Here is an 18926-nt window from a genome sequence, read left to right on the forward strand (position 1 = left end):
GCTGTCTGATGTGGAAACCTAACTCTAGTCATCTGCAAGAAAGCAAGCATTGTGGCCTGCTGAGCCACCTCTCCAGCCCTACAGTTACTCTGTTTCAGAAGTATATTTAATATTCTTATTCCCTGAGGTGAGTAGCTTCTTAGGAAAGCCATGCGTGTGAAAACCGGGAATTCACACCTGTAGTCAGTTTTGTTATCTCCTCATCAACTGCTTTATTTTTTATCAACTGCAAGAGCTCTAGAGAAGACCATGAATTCAGCATTCTGTGCTTAGGTGTTTGCAGGATTGGGGTAGGGGTCCTTCAAATGGTATCTTACAAACTTGACAGCAGCTTATCTGACATCCACTGTCCTTTGTCCATAAAGCTAATAGTGAAGAGTCCCATGTCTGGTTTCCTCAATGGTTGTTGGGTCAGTTTGTCTACTGGAATACTTATTCAGTTATTAATTCAAAGTACTTTACTGGAATTAATGGGCATTGCATAGAGTTGTGTAGAGCTTTTGTGGCTCAGTAGTAAGAAAACATGTCCATTAATAAAAAAGGGGGAGCCGGGCGTGGTGGCGCATGCCTTTGATCCCAGCACTTGGGAGGCAAGGCAGGAGGATTTCTGAGTTCGAGGCCAGCCTGGTCTACAGAGTGAGTTCCAGGACAGCCAGGGCTACACAGAGAAACCCTGTCTCAAAAAAAACAAAAACAAAAACAAAAAAAAGGGGGGGTATGCTGGAGAGATGGCAGCATTTAAAAACACTGGCTGTTGTTCCAGAGGACCAGGGTTTGATTCCTAGCACCTATGTTGAGGCAGGTGGATATCTAAGTTCGAGGCCAGCCTGGTCTACAAAGTGAGTTCCAGGACAGCCAGGGCTACACAGAGAAACCCTGTCTCGAAAAACCAAAAACCAAACAAAACAAAAAAAACCAACCCCCCCCAAAAAAAACCCCCAAATTTCTAAAAAGTTTTTGATTCTAGCCCACCACTGCCTGGCTAGAATTTTTTTTTTTTTTAAAGCCAGACAGTGGTGGCGTGTGTCAAAGGCAGGCAGATCACTGAGTGGCTTTTCCTGACAGCAGGCATTTCTTAGTCCACTGTAGGTCTCTGTCCTTTAAATGCTCAGAAAAAAAATTCTATGGCAACCTCTGGCTATCTCCAGAAAGTCACCCAACTGTTGTCATAGGGGTTATACATGGGCAGTAGTTTTTCTCAAATGAAATTCTGTGTCTCCCTGTAGAATTCAAATCCTACGTACTTACCAGACTTTTGACAGATTTGTGCTTGCTTTCTTACAGCGATTATGTCCCGTAACAGCCAAGAAATTTAAGCTCTGGAAAGTATTTTCACTGGTAACCTCCAACAAACCCTCTATAGGAGACCTTTAGTTAACATGCTAGTCCCTTAGGTCTCTGGCTAGACCCTCCAAAAGGTTGTAGCTGGGTGCTTAGTCTCTCGTGAAAGGATAGTCCAAAGTGTTTGGCTTTAGTTTTGGGGTTCTGTCACTCAAAAGCAATAATCCTCCCTGCAAGATATTTTAAAAAGGGATGCTTTATGTCTCATTAATATATACTAACATGTCTTCTGAAAGGGTGGTTAAGAGAATGTAAGGCACAAGGAGAACACTGGGCAGGAATCCTTCAGTAGTTGACCTATGGTCCTGAGGCAAACCATTTTACATAATTTAGCATTTGCACTGAAAGAGGATGGTGTATCAAAAACAGCTTGGTTTTATAACTTTTTTTACATTAAGAGACCTGCCAGAAATGACTACATTCTTTTTACTGGTATCCTGAGGTTCGGTATGTCATGGCCTTCCTTTAGAATTACCCAAGCAGTCACAGCAGTATGTGTATGTCCTGCCTTGGGGCTGCTTTATGCCCTCTCTTATCTGGTCTAAGTTTTTTCCTAGTCCTTTTAAAGACTCAAGAGTTTTTCTGTAGCAGGGCACAAGCTATCTGTGCCCTGCTACACACACAATCTGTAGGGCACAAGCAGGTTCAGGTCAAACTCCTCCTGAGTCAGCCTGGTGAGAAAGTTGCTTATTACTGTCTCATGAGCAAGTCAAGTACAAGAACTGGGCATTCAGGCAGATACAAACAATTATGCTTAAAGCTCGTATATTAGTCAGGGTTCTCTAGAGTCACAGAACTTATGGGTAGTCTCTGTATAGTAAAGGAATTTGTTGATGATTTAGTCTGCAGTCCAACTCCCAACAATGGTCAGCAGCAGCTGTGAATGGAAGTCCAAGGATGTAGCAGTTGCTCAGAGAGAGGACAGAGGAGAGGAGAGAGAGGAAAGAGAGGAGAACTCCTTCCTTCTTCTAATGCCCTTATGTAGGTCTCCAGCAGAAGGTGTAGCCCAGATTAAAGGTATGTGCCACCACACCTTTAATCCCAGATGACCTTGAATTTGGAGATCTCTCTGTTTTAATCTTCTGGAATCCATAGCCACTACGCCTCAAGATCTCCATACCAAGATCCAGGTCAGAAACTTCGATCTCCCAGCCTCCAGATTAGGATCACTGGTGAGCCTCCCAGTTCTGTAGTTCATTCCAGATATAGTCAAGTTGACAACCAGGAGTAGCCACTACAGCTTGTATCACCAAGGCTGCATCTCAAAAACTACAGGAAGGCTAGGGTAAGGTGTTTCCTGAAACCTCATAGTTTATCATTACTAATATGTTCGGATGCATCTATGTGCATGTCACAGCACATATTGGGAGGTCAGAGGACAACTTTCAGGAGTCTGTTCTCTTCTTCCATCACACATTCTGGGGATTCACCTTAGGATGTCAGGCTTACATGACAAGAATTTTTCCCACTGAAACATCTCTCACTTTTTTTTTTTTTAAATATTAGGAGATGGGTGTTCATGATAGAAATTCACATATTCATAAGTAATTTGTTGCTTCTGTTATTTGTACCATAAACCAATGTGGGGGATATGGAGGCTATTTAAAAAAATATCTTTTTTTTTTTTTTTTAAATTCAGGGTCTCACTATATAGCTCTAACTGGTCTGGAACACATAAAGTCTGCCTCTGCCTTCTGAGTGCTAGAATTAAATGCATGCTACTACACTTAATTATTTCATTTTCGCATGTATGTATGTGTGTATACATACGAATGTGTAAGATGGTGTTAAATACCCTGGAGCTGGAGTAATGGTATGTTTTGAGTTATCCAATACTGGTGCTAGGGACCAAGTTCCAGTCCTAAAAGCAACAAGCAGTCTTGACCACTGAGTTATCTTTCTAGCTCCCATTTAACAATCTCAAATTGTTTTATAGGAAGAGGGAGCTTGTGAATTTCCAGCATAAAAACAAAAACAACCCAGATAGCACATACTTTTTATTCAGAGGCAGAGACAAAAGGATTGTGTGGCAATATGAGATCTGTCCATTGTGAGGGTGTGTCTCAATGGTAAAGCAAACTCTCAGGGCCTTGGATTTGAACCCTAGCACCACCCCCTGCCAAAATAATAAGTCTTATTAATAATGATAAGGTCTTCTCTCTCTAAAAGACAGGCCTGTGACATCAGGAGAACTGTTGGACTTCTTTCTTCTTCACCAGAAATTCTGCCTTCTGACTCTGATTTGAACAGTGGAGTTTTAAACTTGCTTTTTAAACTTGGAGTTTTAAAATTCTTGGATTCTTCAGCCTTGACTTTTTGTTTGTATAGTGTGTGTTGTGTGCGCACAGATGTCCTGTCCTGGGTGAATCGTGTGGAGTGCAGAATAGACAACAGAAATCTACCTCTATCAGCCTGTACTTTATCAGAATGAGACAGGGCCTCTTATTGAATGAATGGGAAGCTCTTGGCTAGGCTGGCTGACCAGTGAGCTCCTGGGATGTGCCTGTCTGCCCCCCAGTGCTAGCATACACACATGTACAGCTGTATGGGGCTTTCTTTCTTTCATGTGTTAGGAATTTGAATTTATGGCCTCCTGTTTGCAAAGCAAGAGCTCTTACCCACTAAGCAGTCTCTCCCACCTTTGGCAATCTAATTCATCAACCTTTCCCCCTTACAGTACTGCACTGATTTCTTCTTAAAGGGGGCTGATCACCTTTGGGTTCTTCCTATCCTTTGCTTTCACTCTAGGCTTCTATGAATGCTCCTGTAAGCTGGGCCCGTTACTTTACCACTGCTCTTTTGAATCCTGTGCCTGGTTTTTGTCACAGTAAACTTGTTTTGTTAAAAGTCATTTCTAATAAGCATCATGAAAACAAAAAAATTTTATCACTGTTTGCATGCATGCATATATATGAACATGTGTGTCTAGTCTCTGGGAGGCCAGAAAATTTCCTGGAACTGGAATGAATACAGATGATTGTGGGCCACAATGTGGGTGCTGTAAAACAAACCCAGGTCCTCTCCAAGACTAGCAAGTGCTCTTTTATTGATGAGCAATCTCTCTATCCTATAAAATATTCGTAAAATATCACCCACCATTTGTAGTTTTCTGTTTATAATCAGGAACACATTGACAAAACTTGTTTATCACTTGTGTGTGGTGAAGATTCTCAGGATTGCTATCTAGACAGCACTAGATCTGATAATCTGCCAAAATATTTGGAAGGATCAACTAGATATTTTTGATTAGCTTTCAAGTCGGCAATTTAGCAGCTCCCCACCCCTTCAAAGTCTTATGATGAAGTACTTCTCAAGGGTCAATTCAGAGCCAGTCATATAAGATTTACTGTAGGGACAGATCCATTTGTGTCTAGTCTATTAGGATTCACTGGACACACTAGATAGAGCCTTTGGGTTTCAGGATAGTGTTCAGGAGTGCTAGAATATCGGCCCAAATGAGGTGCTGGGTAGGTAAAATGGAGGCAAACACAGTTCTCATCTAGGATCGATTATCTTGACACTGCTAGTACTGTTACAATGAAACCGATCAGAAGTGGAACAGAGAGAACACATCCATGTAACTCCATTTTGTTTTTTTCCTTCGTGGGTACTGGTGGCACCTTGCCCAACTGGGCAGCTGATACGTGGGGGAGAGCATCCAGACAGTTTTTCCGACCTGTCCTTCCTGAAGCCGAGCTCGTGGTGAGGGAACCATTTTTGAGCATTTGCAGTTCTTTCCCATTTTGGACCAAGTAGGGCAACATCAGGCTTTTATGCATCTCGAAACAGGATCTCTGCATCAGCACTGAGTAGGCTATTTTGGCAAAATAACACAAGGCTTTTTGGAGGTCTTCTTTCCACTTGTCTTCTCTCTTTAAAAAAGATGGGCTTCTTTCTACTTGCTTTGATTCTTGCAGAATTATTTTTATAATTTAAAAAGATCGCCTGTGTGTATACATCACACACACGCCACTGCATGTATGTGGTGGTCAGAGGACAGTAAGCAGGAGTCAGCTCTCTACTTGTACCATGTGGGTTCTGGTCTGGTTAACAGAATTGGTGACAAGTGACTGTGTCTGCTGAGCTGTCTAGCCAGACCCTCTTATAAAGTAAGTGTTACTGTTAAAATTTGTTAACATTTAAGGTCTTGTTTACGGACACTTTTTCTCCTGAACTTAAGGCATATCGAGGCCAAGAGACATTAAAAAAAAAAGAAAGAAAGAAAGAAAGAAAAGAGCTGGGTGTGGTGGCGCACACCTTTAATCCCAGCAGGCGGATTTCTGAGTTCGAGGCCAGCCTGGTCTACAAAGTGCGTTCCAGGACAGCCAGGGCTACACAGAGAAACCCTATCTCGAAAAACAAAAAGACATTTTTTTTAATAATCATTTTCTAGACTTTAATTTTAAGCAGTTCAGTTCTAAAGGATGCAACTTGGACCCAACTGGAGTTGCACAAGGCACAGTACAGGCAAAACAGATAATATTAAACCAACAAGCGATTCTTGCAAAAAACTAAAGGGTGAAGTCCAACAATTCCATATATGTCTTGGAAACGAGTGGATTAAGTGCAGAAGACTGCATGATAGCGCACACTGTAACCTCAGTCCTCGGGAGGCTGAGGCAGGAGACATCCCCCGAGCTAGACGCTATCCTGGGCTATAACCAAACCCAGATAAAATAACCACGAAACAACCCGCCCCGCCCCGCCCGCCCCAGCCCTGCGGTTGCTCGAGTGTGGGCAGGGCGACTCACCCCACTGGGGAAAAGGAAAGTGCATGGAAGGTGAAAGCGCCTCCGTGCCAACGGTCTCGGGCCGAAGGGGGACAGTGTCGTCAGGAAGACGACCAGGAGACGTCTCCAAGTTGGCTCTTAAAAGGATCCATCCCCGCCCGAGCTGGCCTCCGGGTAGGCCAGCACTACCTGGAGAAAACTTCCAGCGACAACGCCAAGCAGTACCTCCCACCGGCAGGACCAAAATGAGTCCTTCGCTTTTGGGCGGTTTCCATTGACGTTATTTCCGGAAAAAGTAACCTTTCTGTGGCGGTTGCAGGGCCGCTGAGCTCTCGCGACATCTCCTCCCGCGAGATCTGCTTGCTCACTCTAGCGATGACATCCTCCTCCTCCTCCCCGTCGCCTTTCGGCAATCTTCGCCAGTCCCAGCCCCGACCAATCTGCACTCAGATAGTATAGATGAGGGTCTCCCCCAGAACCCCGGCCCGCGCGGGGCGTCGGGCGGCGGCAGCGGGGTACAAGCTGCACGGGGCCGCCCGTAGCGGCACGGTCGGCGGACACGGGCTAGCGACTAGCAGTGGGCGTGGGCGGGGCAGGGCTAAGCCGGCCGAGTACCTGCTCGATTGTTCTGGCCTGGCTATGGCGCCTCTCCTCCCCCCCGCCATGGCTCCCCGTGTCCCTGCTCTGCTCCTCTCAGTGAGTGAAAGTGGCCGCCGCCGCCGCCGGCCCAGCGCCCGCAGCCGCCTCAGCGCCGCCGCCATCTTGGGGTCCCAGGAGCCGCCGAGGGAGCGAGCTAGGAGCGTTCCCGTCCAACGCAGTCACCGTCCCTCGGCCTCGGAGAGCGAAGCGCGGCTCCACAGTCGGCGGGGCGACCCCCCCCCTCCGGACCCCGCCCGCCCCCCGCCCCCCCTCCGCCGCCGCCGCGGCGGCGGGGCCCCTCGGCCCGAGGTGAGGTTGAGGAGACGTGGGCGGGTGGACGGAGGGGGTGTCGTGTAGGCCCCTGTGCGCCCCTCTCTGAGGGCGACGACTGGGCCGCTTCTTAAAGGGGCCGTCGCCCCCGGCCCTGGGGTTTGTTGGGGTTAGAGAGGATGGGTGTGGACACTCCCCATAGGGTTGGGACCTCAGAGACCTGGGCCTCGGCTTTCCTGTCGTGTACCTCTGGCTCTCCGGGGTTATGGGTGACCTCGGCCACCCGAGGAAGCCCGTGGAGCACCCACACGTGGGGAGTGTTAGGCCAGGTGCACGTGGGACCCGGTGGGGCGGTGTCGCTCTAACACGTGTGTGGGTTTGGGAGTGGGGAGGGGCAGGGCGGAGGCTTGTCCGGCTGGACCAGGAACCGGGCGAGGGTTCTACCTGTCAATTCAAACGAACGAGATCTATGGACTGGAAACAGTATCAGTTTAATGGGGAGCGAGCTACGGATACGGGCGAATGATGCAAGTTCCTAGTTGGTGTTAGACGGGGACAGGCTAACACGTGCACAGACTTAGAAATGTGTCTGTGTGACACCACTTCTGGGTTTTCCAGGCGTTTGCAGTGCGTCTCAGCAAGTGTCATCTTACTTTGACAATTCCTTCTTGAGCTTGCTGATGAAAAGTACTACTTCCGTAATCACGGAGGATGGAAGCCCCCTACAGTTTAGAAGTTGGATATTGCAAAGAAGGCGTTTAACTATTTTAGTTCAGAACCAACTGTGCTCAGGACTCTTTGATTTACATTCTTGTACTTCTTAGGACTCGGGAAGGAATTTGGAGGTTGAACTCCTTAAAACATCGCTGGTGATCAGCTTAGTTTCCCCAGTTAGTGATCCATGACTTACATCCCTAATTTTCACTGTGGGTTATTGATGCTTCCTTTCTTCCGGTCTTGTCTTTTTTTTTTTTTTTTTTCCCTCCCCTTCTTCTTTTTCCTGTTTGTTTTTTGTTTTTGGCCTGGATGGCCGGGAACTTGATATCCTCCTGCCTTAGCGTCCATGGTGCTAAGATTATAACTGCACTCCCATCTCTGGCTTTTTATTCTCCCGAAGGAGTAACATCTTTATCAGATATGATTGCAGCTCAAGTGAATCAGGCACAGTTCAGAAAATTTCAGTATTTGCAGAGCTGTACAACTATCACCACCATTTAACATTGACTTTAAAAGAAGGTCTAGAAGTTTCTTAAACGTCACTTTTTCCTCTTTCCACAACATTTGGTAACAATCTATTTTCTGTCTTAGATTTTTTTTTTTTTTAATGAGACAGGGTCTCATAGTGTAGCTCTAGCTGTCCTGCAAATGACTATGTAGAGTGGGTTGCCCTGCAGCTTACAGAGATCAGTCTGCCTAAGCTTCCTGAGTGCTGGGGTTAAAGGTGTGCAACCCTGGCCAGCAGATGTGCTATGCTTGACATTTCTGACTTACCTAAAGGCATGCTCAAATATGCACCCACATTTTACCAGCTGCTTTCATGTAACATGTTTGAGATTTATGTATGATATGTAAACTTTGTTGCTTTTCTTTTATTGCTGTTAGTTTTTTTAAAAAAATTGTTTTATGTATATGTATGTGAGCCTGAGTATCTGATGTACTTCTATGTATGCTGGAGCCCATGGGGCCAGTTAGAAGAAAGCATCAGGTCCCTGGGAACTGGAGTTACAGGTGGCTGTGAGCCACTATGTGGATGCTAGGGACCTAACCTTGGTCTTTTGAGAGAGCAGTAAGCACTCTTTAATGCTGAAATGTCTCAGCTCACCATTCTGGTTTTTTATGAGCCAGGGTAGTTTTGAATTCACAATTCTCTTGTCTCTGCCTCCTATTAAAGTATGGGATAATAAAGGTTTGGGCTATCTGGTTTTCTTTTATGCTAGAAATTAACAAGCACCATCATTCTGTAAAATAACCATTTGAGATTGTTAAATTGGTGGTTCTTTGCATTGACTTTTGCATCTTTGTACGTATCCAACTTTGGGGCTAAAACCTTCAAAACTTTTCAAAAAGCAGAACTTGAATTTGCTTTGGACCCAGCACTCTGATGAACAGGCTAATGAAGTCGTATAGGCAAACTATGTTGAGGGCTGCCTCAGCTGCTCACAAATCCCATTCTCCCTCGCACTTGTCTGAGCACTATTCACTTTGCATCTGTTTCTTTTGTGCTGTGTCCTTAGGTCTGTGGTAGTTATAACTTCTGAACAGAATCCCCCACCTCACCCCCATTTTACTATTCCCTAAACAACTACTCTCACCATGCTTATCTAGTGTCACATTTAAACATAACCTAATGGTGACTTAACCTATGTGGAGGAGTGTGGATTATGTCAAACAGTGCATCGTTTGAGAGGGCAGCACTGGAACCAACCTCCAGGGTACTGAATAATCACTACTCATGAGTGACATTTTGGAATTACATATAGGACCATGTCTTTGCCACATAGCCCAGGAATATAGTAGTTCATACCTCGAGCATTTGTATAAGCCCATTGTATGTTTACATGACAACAGAAATAGCTCAGAGCTCAAGGTCACATTTCTCAAGAGTGTATCTTTGTCAGTAAATGATGTGTGTGCCTGGTAAAATCTGCTTATCTTCTTGAGTAGGGGAGGGGTAAAACAGGGTCACAAAATGTTGTAGTCCAAGGTGACTTGGAACTTAACTGTATGAACCATGGCATCCTCAGATTTTCTGCAGTCCCAGCTTTGAGCCATCTTGCCTGGTATCTGTATTCTAAAATGAATTTTGTTTTTAAGGAATTAAATTTCATTGTTATAGTTTACTGTGTTCTTTCCTCTGTATCAGTGGTTCTCAAACTTGTTAGGGCTTCAACCTGTTAGTTAATATGGGTCTTTATGTTGAAGTGACCCAATTCAAAGTTATTTTCTTTTTATATGTTTTATCTTTTTTTTTTTTTTAATGTATGAGTACACTGTAGCTGTCTTCAGAAACCCCAGGAGAGGATCAGATCCCATTACAGATGGTTGTGAGCCACCATATGGTTGCTGGGAATTGAACTCAGGACCTCTGGAAGAGCAATTGGTGCTCTTAATCACTGAGCCATGTCTCCAGCCCCATAAAGTTATTTTCACTGCTACTTCATAACTGTAGTTTTGCTACTGTTATGAGTTGTAATTTAAATATCTGTGTTTTCTGATTGCTTTAGGCGTCCCTTGTGAGGGGTCTTTTGTCCCAGAGGGGTCAGACCCACAGAATGAGGACTATTGCTCTACAACTTGAAGAAAAGAATTCAAACCAAGTTAAATAAAAATATAAACACGCACACACACACACACACTTTTATTTAGTATGTGTATTTATATGTACATGACATATCACAAGTGTGGAAGTCAAAGGAAAATTTGCACAACTTGTGGGAGTCTTCTTTTTTTTCCTACCATGTGGATTCCTGAGGGTTTGGAGGCAAGTGTCTTTGCCCCTGTAACCATGCTGCCAGTTCTCAAACCAGTTTTGGACATAGTCTTTTTTTTTTTTTTTTTTTTTGATAGGGAATGTGAGTAGAAAAAAATTCTCTGACTGGACTGGTGTGTACCTCAGTGATAGAAGACATGTTCAGGGCCTTGGATTTGATCCCTAGCACCACCCTCTGCCAAAATAATAATAACAACACCAACCACAACCCAAACCACTGGCAGTGCCTGCTCATAACTTGAATAGACAGGAGCCCAAAGCTAAGAGAATGAAAAGTTGAACAGACAGGAGCCCAAAGCTAAGAGAATGAAAAGTTTTGTTTTGTTTTGTTTTTTTTTGTTTTTTTTTTTTTTTTTTTTTTTTTTGAGACAGGGTTTCTCTGCCTAGCCCTGGCTATTGGCTATTCAGGAACCCCCCTCTGTTGACCAGGTTGGCTTCAAACCCAGAGATATGCCTACTGGGATTAAAGACAAGTGCCACCACTGCCCAGCATTTAAAAAACTTGCTTTTGGTTTCTCAAGACAAGTTTTCTCTGTGTAGCCTTGGCTGTTTTAGAACTTGTTCTGTAGATTAGGCTGGCCTCAGACTCTGCCTCCCAAGTTCTGGGATTGCTGGACTGTGACTTTTTTTTTTAATAACTTATTTTATGTGCATTGGTGTTTTGCCTGCATGTATATCTGTATAAGGGTTTCAGATTGCTGCAGCTGGAGTTACAGACAATTGTGCGCTGCCTTGTGGGTGCTAGGAGTTGAACTCATATCCTCTGGAGGAGTAGCGTCTAACTGCTGAGCCATCTCTCTAGCCTCAGAATCACAAGTTCTAAGCTCCAAGTCAGCCTGGGTTATGTAGTGAGTTCTGTAAGTGCTTTTACCCTCTGAGCCACTTGGTATCCTGAAGACAATATTTATCGATTTGTTTATTTTGATTTTTGTTTGTTTGTTTGTTTGTTTGTTTGTTTTACGAGACAGGGTTTCTCTGTGTAGCCCTGGCTGTCCTGGAACTCACTCTGTAGACCAGGCTGGCCTCGAACTTAGAGATCTGCCTGCCTCTGCCTCCCGAGTGCTGGGATTAAAGAGTAAGGACAGTTTTTAAAGTTGACTATTAAACCTCAGAATTTTGATAGGTGCTATCATCCAGAAGATGAGAAGAGATGAAGCATCATCGGTATTACAAACCTATTATAAGCCAGTTAGTGCTGGGATGTAGAGTGCGGGGATGTACTTTGAAAGAGTGCTTGCTGTTATGCACAAAGCCCTGAGTTTGATCCCATGAGCCCTGAGTTTGAGATTGATCAGCATGGTGAGATGGTACTGGGCATGGTACAATTTCACGTAAGGACCCAAAGTTTGGATTACTTCAGGCCATGCCTCTAGGTAAGTTAAGTAAATGAACTGGGCAGTCATGTGTATGCCCATAATACCACCACCACTCAGATCTGTGAGTGAGGCCAGCCTGGTTTATAGAGTGAGTTCCAGATAGCCAGGGCTTTGAAGAGATACCTTGTCTTGAAAAAAAAATTACATAAATGAGTAAATATATTTAGTAATATATTTAAACATTATATAGATTTTATGTATAAATTTGTTTAATAAGTAAATAATAAACAAGCTAGTTAGCAAGGTAAATATGTTATCTTTAGAATTTTTAATAAATTTGGTTGGTATTTATCCCTATTTTACAGGTGACAAAATAATATTCAGTAAAATCAGATGGCCAGTAAGTGGCAGTGTTCTTTATGAATTTCCCAGAAATATTTTATTTTTTTTATTTTTTATTTATTTATTTTTTTTGGTTTTTCGAGACAGGGTTTCTCTTTATAGCTCTGGCTGTCCTGGAGCTCACTCTGTAGACCAGGCTGGCCTCGAACTCAGAAATCCGCCTGCCTCTGCCTCCGGAGTGCTGGGATTAAAGGCGTGCGCCACCACGCCCGGCTCCCAGAAATATTTTAAAGAACATTTTTGTTTGTTTGAGATAAGTTCTCTTGTAACCCAGGCTGTCAGTAAAGGCTAACTGAATTCTTGGTTTATGCCACCATCTCCAAAGAGCTACAGTTATAGACATGTGCCACCATACCCAGTCTATATGGTGATGGGGTTAAAACCCAGGGCCTGATACTTAGAATGTGAGAGGTCTACCAATTGAACTATATTGCCAAACCCAAAACCAGTGTCATCATAACTATACTTCCAGGTTTTCCCCTAAATTGTCACTGGCTCTTTTTCTATAAGAATTTAGGTGAACATGACCTAATAGTCAATAATCCTAATTTTGTTATGGAAGCCACTGGTGCGTCTCTAATGATATTTTAGCTTCTTTCATCTCTCCCTCCCTCCCTCCCTCCCTCCCTTCTTCCTTGTCTAACTCTCCCCTCATTCCACCTGATCTGACAGTACTAGGGATTCAACCTCCGGTGCCATATATGGGAGGCAAGTGTTCTAATCATTAAGTTACAGTTTCAGCTCTAGGGCAAGTGTTATTAAGGTTCTGAATTTGGGTGGAAACAATTTACATTTTAATAACATGTGAGTAAGCATTTTCTTCAATTCTTAATGTAGGCTGCACAATGTAGGGGTTACTGGCTATATTACCTGTACTTGTTATTAAACTCAGTAATAAAATGCTAATTAAAAAAAATTATTTATTATTATACATAAGTACACTGTAGCTGTCTTCAAACACACCAGAATAGGGCATCAGATCTCATTACAGGTGGTCGTGAGCCACCATGTGGCTGCTGGGATTTGAACTCATGACCTTTGGAAGAGCAGTCAGTGCTCTTATCAGCTGAGCCATCTCACCAGCCCTTGTTTTTTTGTTTTTTTTTTCCCCTGAGATACGGTTTCTCTGAATAGCCCTGGCTGTCCTGGCACTCAACTCTGTAGACCAGGCTGGCCTCGAACTCAGAAATCCGCCTGCCTCTGCCTCCCAAGTACTGGGATTAAAGGCATGTGCCACCACTGCCTGGCATAAAATGCTAATTTTTTAAATCAATTTTTAAGTATGTTATATTTTATAAATTTACAAGTCATATTCTGGGCTGGTGAGATGGCTCAGTGGTTAAGAGCGCTGACTGCTCTTCCAAAGGTCCTGAGTTCAAATCCCAGAAACTACATGGTGGCTCATGACCATCTGTAACGAAATCTGATGTTGTCTTCTGGAATGTCTGAAGACAGCTACAGTTTATGATAAATAAATAAATATTTAAAAAAAGTCATATTCTCTGCCAAATGTGGTGATGTATGCCTTTGGTACCAATACCTGAAAGACAGAGGCAGGCAGATATCTGAGTTTGAGGCCAACCTGATCTATGTAGTGAATTCTGAGACAACCAGGGATACACCAAGAAATCCCTGTCTTGAAAAATCAAAACAAAAAAAATTTATGTCCTATGTTCTATGTTCAGTTGTATAGTGCTTGCCTAGTGTGCACAGGGAACTAAGTTTGATACCCAGCACTTAGAACTGACATGTTATTCTGAGAAGTGGTTAACACAGCAGGTTTTATTAGATTGCAAAGGGTGTCAGGGAACATAAACACATAAATGTAAGAACCATGCTCTAAAACCCATCCACAGACTCCTAGTCCTTGTTAGTTATGATGTATATAAAAGCATGCCATACAGTTCACTTTTTCTTCTAATCTATTAAAAATATGGATCACATTCAATGTTCTTCATATCAGACTTCTCAATTTATTTTCTATTATTTTCTTCTGTGCTGACTGTATACAGGAGGCAGTCTTTATGTAGCATCAAAGCTCTTCATGGTTTTTTTTTTTCCTCTAAAAAAAAAAAGTATCACGATGAACAGATGAATCTTGAATTTATACAGCTGAATTCTTAACCTGATGGGTGTTACCTAAAGCATCACATTGAATGGCTCCTCCTTAATGTGTTGATTAGCATATCTGCCTGGAATGCTGGATGCTGGTATCCAGCTTCCCAAGAGTGCAGTTGTATGGTTTTGCGGGGTATTGTGGTGTACACCTAAGTTGGAGGTAGAAGCAGGAGGATCACTGCAACTTTGAAGCCGGTTTATCTAGCAAGTTCCAGGTTAGCCAGACAATACACTCTGACTCAAAAAACAACCACCACCCTCAAAACAAATGAAAAAGCAATAAAAATCTTACTGAAAACTTTAGGTTTCGTTATAAAATACATTTCTGTAACCTGGCTGTGGTGGCACACAGCTATAATCCCAGCTCTGACAGGAGGCAGGAGAACCAGGAATTCAAGGTTATCTACTGAGAGCCAGTAATAGTTTAGAACGTGGTAGTATAGTATTTAGGGTCTGGTGATACACCTCAGTTGGTAGAGCGTTTATCTACCATATACAAAGTCTTGGATTTGACCCATATTAACACATAAAACGGGTGTGATGACACACACCTCTAATCCCAGCATTCAGGAGATGGCAGCAGGTGGACCAAAAGTTCACGGTCACTGAGTTCAGTGCCAGCTTGCCCAAAATAAAAGACCTGGGTTTAATAACTGGTTGTGGCAGTGAGTGCCTGTGATTTCCAGCTCCTGGGAAACTGAGGCTGGAAGATTGCTTGGAGTTGGAGGCCAGCTTGGATTAGAAAATGAGTTCAAGGGGCTGGAGAGGTATCTCAGAGGTTAAGAGCTCTGGCTGCTCTTCCAGAGGTCCTGAGTTCCGTTCCCAGCAACCACATGGTGGCTCACAACCATCTGTAATGGGATCCAATGCCCTCTTTAGATGTGTCTGAAGACAGCTACAGTGTACTCATATACATAAAATAAATGAATAAATGTTAAAAAAAGGAAAAAAGAAAATGAGTTCAAGGCCAGGCAAGGATATCTACTGAAACCATGTTTTTTGTTTTTTTTTTTATACTTTTTTTTTTTTTTTTAGATTTATTTATTTATTATATGTAAGTACACTGTAGCTGTCTTCAGACACTCCAGAAGAGGGCGCCAGATCTTGTTACAGATGGTTGTGAGCCACCATGTGGTTGCTGGGAATTGAACTCTGGACCTTCGGAAGAGCAGTCGGGTGCTCTTACCCACTGAGCCATCTCACCAGCCCTGAAACCATGTTTTAAAAGCCATTGTTTGGGGTTAGAGAGATGGCTCTGTGATTAAGAGCACTTTCTGTACTATTAAAGATCCCAAGTTCAATTCTCGGATTCTGTGTGGCAGCTTTTGGAGCAACTGTCCTTTACTCTAGATCTACTCATGCCCTCTTCTGGTCTCCACAGACACTAGGCACTCACACATAAGATTAAAAAACAAACAACATCATCAACAAAAACCTGCAATATTAATCCCAGTGCTTGGATGGTGGAGGCTCCTCAGTTTAAGGTTGCTATGTTGGCTGAATGTTTTTGATGGCTTGCTTGGACTCAGATTGCTGAGACCTTTTAAATGAAGGTATTAAGAATCAGTTTGAGCATTGCTGGGCGTGGTGGCGAACACCTTTAATCCCAGCACTCAGGAGGCAGAGGCAGGTGGATTTCTGAGTTCAAGGCTAGCCTGGTCTACAAAGTGAGTTCCAGGACAGCCAGGGCTATATAGAGAAACCCTGTCTCAAACCAAAACCAAGGGGAAAAAAAATCAGCTTGGGCGATAGAGCAATGGCTCAGTGGTTAAGAGCATTGGTTCCTCTTCCAGAGGTCCCAGGTTCAATTTCTAGCAACCACATGGTAGCTCACAACTGTATATAACTCCAAGATCTGACACCCTCACCCAGACATATATGCAGGCAAAACACTAACACATTTAAAAAAAAAAAAAAAAAAAAAAAACAAGAACAAACCATAAACAGCACGTTAAAAAAAAAAAAGAGCCTGAGTGAACTCAGTGTGCAAGTTTTACAGGGTTATCCTGGAAGGCCCCTATGGCAGCCGTGGAGATACACTGATGCGCCTCACTGTTTAAAAAAGATTACACATAAGGTTGATGTTTTATCATCATAAAATTAAATACCTACACACACACACACACACACACACACACACACACACACACACACACACACCCAGGGAAAAAATAGCAAAACTCTAAACTCCACAACCACAAAAACCTGTTAATTATGATGGCACAGCCTTATTCTAGGTCTGGCAAGGCAGAGGCAGTAGGATTTCCAAAAGTTCTAGGCCAGCTTGGTTTACACATAGCAAGTTTTGGGCCAGGCTGGATAAGTAGAGAAATTCTTTAAAAAAAAAAAAATTATAGGAACAAAACCAATACAAAATAGAAAAATACTTCAATTTTTTATACATTTAGTAGGCAAGTTACTGAACTACTGCTGTGTTTGTGTGTGTGTGTGTGTAAGTGTAAGGGGGCGGGGGGACCAAGCCTCACTTGTTAGTCTATGCTGACTTGGAATCTGAGCTTCCCACATCTGCCTCATGAGTGCTACTTGGGATTATAAATTAAGATTATAGGTGTGTACCATTAAGCCTAGACATTATTAAAATTTGAGCTTAGACCTTATCTATAAAATGGAAATTAAACAATTTCTATTGCTTAAACTAAATCACGTGTTAAGTGCTAAGCACATCAGTGAATATTAGTTCTTGTCTTCATTTAGGAAGTAAGTACACCAAGGGCTGTAACACTCAGCTTTGCTCCAGATGAGAGGGGGCTATTAGCTATGTAGTAAGAGAGGACAGCTGATACAGCATGGGGTTTTCATGTATCTTCAGAAGTAATGCTGCAGAGCCGGGCACCTAGGAAGTGCAGCCTTATCTCAGGACAGGAGAAGCAGAGGTCAGGGGATCTCTTGAGTTCAAGGCCAGAGAGAATTCAGCAGAGCATTAGACCCTGTCTCAAACAAACCAACCATCAAAAATGCTGCTTCGAATATTCTTTCATCCTGTGAAAGAACATGTGATGTGGCTGGAGAGATGGCTCAGCAATCGAGGACTCAGGTTCAAATCCCAGCATCCATATGACAGCTCACAACTATAACTCCTGTTCTAGGGGATCTAATACCCTTATACAGACATACATGCAGGCAAAACACCAACACATATAAACAAGTGAGTTATTCCAGTTTTGCATGTGGTGGCTTCTCCGAAGTTAGTTGCTGAGTAGAATAAAATGTGGAAACAGAAAAAGAGTAAATATCTGTAGGATTAAACAATATATGAATGGTGATCACTTTATCCCCATGAATGTTGTTCAGATATGTTGTCAGAAAGGCCAGTGGAAAGTCATTCCACAGAATATGGAAAGCATAGTTTGGCCCAACCAGACAGTTGGCAGGTCAGAGTGCGTGCTGTGGCCTTTTCAGCATGACTTAGATCCCCAAACTCTCAGTGGAAGGAGAGAACCAACTCCCAAAAGTGTGCTTTCCTCTACATGCAGGCATATGCATACACAGTAAATAAAGTTTAAGGAAAAAACTTAAAATTATAAAATGAATGTGTCCAGAAGTGCAGCTCAGTTGCCCTTAGTTCAGTCTGTAGTACTCCTGACAGCACACTCACTCAAAACTAAAATCTTTTCTTGAGATAAGGTTTCTGGTTACCCCTAGCTGTCTTGGAACTTGCTCTATAGACCAGACTGGCCTTGAACTTGGAGATTGTCTGCTTCTGACTTTGCCTCCTGAGTGCTAGGATTAGAGCCATGAGCCCCTACCGCCAGGCTAACTGTGTGTCTTTGACAAGGCACCTTTCCTTTCTGGGCATCTCAAATGTAAACTGAAATGCTGAACCAGAACTATCCTGGTTCCTGTCATTTTTTTTTTAGACAAGGTCCCTTTGTAGTCTAGGAGGGCCTTGAACCTGTTATTATGTAGCAGAGGATGACCTTGAATTTTAAATACTCCTAAGTTTCTAGGGCAGTGATTACAGATATGAGCCACTATTTCTGGTTTTACTCTTAGACTTTTATATGATTTCCAGTGTTTATACTTCAAACAACAAAACCCAAACAGTTGGGAGGCAGAGGCAGGTGGATTTCTGAGTTCCAGGCCAGCCTGGATTACAGAGTGAGTTCAGGGACAGCAGGGACTATACAGAGAAACCCTGTCTCGAAAAACCAAAAAGAAAAACCAAAACAAAACAAAAAAAACCCCAAACACCAAACAGATTGAACATATGGGGAGTTTGTAGAAAATGATGAAGGCAGTGGTGGGATTTTCACATGAAGATGAAGAAATATGACTCCTATGGTGTGACAGTATATTTAGCTACTATGTGTGAGGCTTTGAGTTCTATATTTAAACTAAAATAGGATATTAATTGTAAATTTGGTAAAAACAACCAAATCTCAGAGAATTAAAACTGCTTGAGAGATGAAGGCTTGATCGGCTTAAGTGGTAGCTGTGGCCGGAGAGTTGGCGTAGTGGGTAAAGGCTAAGTTAATCATCTCCCTCTATCCACATGGTGGAAGGAGAAAGAAAGCCAACACTGAAAGTTAATTAACCCCCTGGCCTTCACACTCATGCCCTGAGTATATGAGCATGTTTACACACACGTATACTCTAACG

General features: G+C 43.1%; 1 protein-coding gene and 1 long non-coding RNA gene across 3 annotated transcripts in view; one reads left to right on the plus strand and one right to left on the minus strand.

Moving 5' to 3' along the window:
• The window catches only part of LOC115029575 (uncharacterized), a 42531-nt gene extending 35593 nt beyond the window's left edge, over nucleotides 1-6938 (minus strand). For both annotated transcript variants that reach the window (XR_015046492.1, XR_015046493.1), the window contains exon 1: nucleotides 6093-6938. This is a non-coding gene — a long non-coding RNA (uncharacterized LOC115029575). The remainder of the gene's footprint in view (nucleotides 1-6092) is intronic.
• A 26-nt stretch (nucleotides 6939-6964) lies between these two features.
• Ino80 (INO80 complex ATPase subunit) overlaps nucleotides 6965-18926 on the plus strand; it is a 103323-nt gene continuing 91361 nt past the window's right edge. Inside the window, exon 1 of the mRNA XM_085834557.1 lies at nucleotides 6965-7019. The gene's annotated coding sequence lies outside the window, so the exon portion shown is untranslated. The remainder of the gene's footprint in view (nucleotides 7020-18926) is intronic.

Source organism: Mus caroli, unplaced genomic scaffold (genome assembly GCF_978045245.1).
Source record: "Mus caroli unplaced genomic scaffold, Mus_caroli_1 scaffold_2, whole genome shotgun sequence".
NCBI classification, from domain to species: Eukaryota; Metazoa; Chordata; class Mammalia; order Rodentia; family Muridae; genus Mus; species Mus caroli.